General features: G+C 65.0%; 1 protein-coding gene and 1 long non-coding RNA gene across 2 annotated transcripts in view; one reads left to right on the top strand and one right to left on the bottom strand.

Annotated features, from left to right (window-relative positions):
• The window catches only part of SHANK2 (SH3 and multiple ankyrin repeat domains 2), a 463,461-nt gene that overhangs the window by 267,453 nt on the left and 192,711 nt on the right, over positions 1-3,297 (bottom strand). The window lies entirely within an intron of this gene.
• The window catches only part of LOC115306410, a 4,803-nt gene continuing 4,341 nt past the window's right edge, over positions 2,836-3,297 (top strand). The window contains exon 1 of the long non-coding RNA XR_003915330.1: positions 2,836-2,889. This is a non-coding gene — a long non-coding RNA (uncharacterized LOC115306410). The remainder of the gene's footprint in view (positions 2,890-3,297) is intronic.

Here is a 3,297-nt window from a genome sequence, read left to right as displayed (position 1 = left end):
GGGTCGTTTCTGGGCAGGGGGGCAGGGGGAGAGGGCTTCCTGAACGCGAACAGAGCGTCCCGGGGAGCGGCTTGTGGCTCCCGGTGCACCTGCTGCTTGGCTGTAATTAAGCGTGTGCTTTCTCGGTTGCTAAGAGAGCTGCTTCCGAAATTAAAAAGACAGAGAGCCCGAGAGGAGGAGACGGGATGCGGAAAAAGCAACGGGAACACAGAAGTTGAATCCCATGTGCTCGGCATACTTTGGGTCGACAAAAATGGCAGCTTCAGGAGCCGCAGCCGTCTGTCTGTCTGTCTGTCTGTCTGCCTGCCACGGAAGGACAGTCCGGGGTGGGGGGTGGGGGGTCGATGCCTTGCCCAGCGGCCTCTCCGTGCGGGGGGAAAGGACTGCCAGGCATGCCCCCAGAGAGGACCCTATTAGCTGCTCATTTAATCGCCGTCTCCCACCTAACACCCACTGCGCCCCAAATCACGCAGCTCATCAGCCGCGCCCCCCTCACCCTCCCACGCCAGGTCGCACGTCCACACGACGGAGCGGAAGCCATGTCCTAGCGGAGCCCTTAGAAACACATCTGCCGCCGGCACATTTCATCATCATTAAAGACCCCGCGGACCTTCTCTCCTGAGCCACATCCGTGACGCGGGGCGGGGCGGGAGGGCAGAGGTGGCGCAAGCAGCGCTCCATGTCCTTGGACACGTGGAGCAAGGCTCGGCAGCTTCCAGAAGCATCTCCCCCCGCCCCCCCACCCCCCTGTGCAGCGTGTTGCTAAGGACACAGCGGCTCCCACTTGGCGAGGCCAGTGCAGCCCCCCTCCCCCCAGGCAGCCGTGCGCCACAGGCGGGGCGCCACCTGGCTGGGACGGAGGCCACGCAGGCGCCCCCTCCTCTGCAGAGGCCGGCCCGCCGCGGGAGCCCGAGAGCTTGCCGAAGCCCAGGGAACCCTCTGGGGGAGTGGGAGGCTCGGCGCTGCTCGGCCCTCCTCCATCTGTCTCTGGTCGCAACCGGAGCCTCGTCCGAGCGGAGTTCCTTCGCCAACGCCCGCCACCGGCAGGGGAGCGGAGGGGCGTGCGCCCCAGGGTCGGGCGGGCGGAACCTCGCCAGAGACCAGCGCTGCCTCCGGAGACTTTGTCTGTGCCCCTGTGTTGACCTTGGGGGAAGGATGCGGGGAAGCGGCTTCCTGGGTGCTGCTGTGAAAACCCACTGGTTGGGGCGCCCGGGGGGCTCCGTCGGTTAAGCGTCCGACTTCAGCTCAGGTCATGATCTCACTGCTTGTGGGTTCAAGCCCCGTGTCTGGCTCTGTGCTGACAGCTTGGAGCCCGGAGCTGCTTTGGATTCTGTGACTATCCTCCCTCTCTCTCAAAATAAAGACATTAAAAAATTTAAATAAAAAAGAAAACCCCACTTGTCTAACTTGAGAAAGCAGAGGGACCGAGACGGGGCCCTTTCCGCGTGCTGGGGAGCAGAGCGGGCCCCCCCCCGACGGCACCGGCACGCGGCCCAGCGGAGGAGCCTCCCCGGCTGCCCGCACGCGGGGCCGGCGGGGCCCGGGGGCCTGTGAAGGGAGCCTGGCGAAGACAAGGCCTGGAGGTCTATGCGTGGGACACCGAGGCTGCCGGCCTGGGCTCGCTCCACGCCACCCCCACCCTCACCCCACCAGTGCTGGCCACGGACGGACACAGCAGCGGGCACAGGGAAGTCCCCTGGTCTCCCCCTCGGGCTGCCCAGGGCTGGGCGGGGACGGGATTTCAGGAAGTGCAGGAATCAGCCCTCAGCCACAGGGGCCTTTCTACACAACTTGCATCTGTTTAGTATGCCGTTGGGAGTCTGACTAAAACACTGACAGACACTGGGAACCGGGGCTTTGTCACACTCCCGAGGGGGCCCCCTGCGTCCCGGGCCCTCAGCGGGCTCTGTCCCATCGAAATCCCGCCTCCTGATCCCACCCACCTAGACCATCTAAGGCCTCCTCACCCCTGGCAGGCACGATCTACTTGAATACTTCCAGCGACAGGGAGCTCACTACCCAAGTGCCGTGGTGTTTGCTCTGAGACACAGGCTGTGTCCTCCTCCCCATGGAGGTGAACGCCCTGCCGCCAGCCACGTGCTCGTCCACGCCAACCTGCTCTCTGGGAGTGAAAGATGTCATGCCCTTCCCGCTCCAACCACGAGGCCCTGAGGCCCAGCGGTGACGCCGACCTCCCTGGGGAGTTGGGGCAGCGGCGGCGGAGGGAGGCAGGCACGCGGAGGGTGTGCTGCAGAGGACCCCGCAACCCGCTAATGCGGTCTTCACCTCCTCATCGGGCAGGCTGAAGACGGCTGAGCTGAAGGTCCAAGCTAAACACGAAGACAGAGACACAGGATGGAATTTGAATGCCCATTTCTCCCCGAGGCTCCCAGAGAGCCTGTGGTGCGTCTCCGACATCCGGAACCTTCTTACGGCGTCCCCATCAGGCTCCCCAACACCAGCGGCGAGGCCGCCTGGATGACAGGTGGGGGTCTGACTCCACTGCCCCCACAGCCGGAGGTCTGCGGGCGGCGGGGCCCTGGGGTCCCCAGGGAGGACCGACAGTGACTAGTACAGCTGTGCCGGCCACCTTCCTGCTCACAAGCGCCGGTGAGGCTCGGTTTCACGTGGATTTCACTCTGGACTTGGACACGCGGGGGCACGCGGCTGGGCCCCAGGTGGCCGGCGGTGGCACGGCAGGTGGTGGACCCCATCCACCTGCTCGCCCACCCACCCCGAAGGGCGAGGAAGAGTCCTTTGAGTCGGGGACATTCGATGCCCAGGGACAGATGAGGGAGCCAGAGGGGGAGCCTCGAGCCACACAGCTCCCCCCACCACGAGCCCCAACCTCAGCCCCCCCGCCGGCCCAACTCTGGTGCGAACCCCTTGGTAAGAAATACAAGATAATAAATACATAAACAAACAACACAGAACAGCCCCCCCAATGTCATTCCCTCCGGCCTCCGGCCCCACACGGCCGCCCAGCTCGGCCTCGGCGCCCCCGGGTCCACCTGGAGTCGGGTCCGCCGCCCCAGCCCTCCTGTTCCAAGCCCTTCAGTTGCCACGTCTTTTGACAACTGCCTGACAACAGGCTGAAAATAATTTCATTTCTCGTATAAAAAAGGCTCTTCGCACATCAGAACATTTCAAGGCGCTCAGAAGCTCTGGCAGGGCGGACGCGCCAGGTGCGGTAAACACGCCTCGCGGGGGGTCCGGGGTGCCGGGACCAGCGGGTCCGGGGCACAGGGCCACCCGGTGCCCGTGACGCCTGGCCCCCCGCCCGGCCCGGTGCCGGCT

The sequence above is a fragment of the Suricata suricatta genome, chromosome 11, assembly GCF_006229205.1.
Source record: "Suricata suricatta isolate VVHF042 chromosome 11, meerkat_22Aug2017_6uvM2_HiC, whole genome shotgun sequence".
Lineage (NCBI taxonomy): Eukaryota > Metazoa > Chordata > Mammalia > Carnivora > Herpestidae > Suricata > Suricata suricatta.
This window is presented reverse-complemented; position numbering and strand designations above follow the sequence as displayed.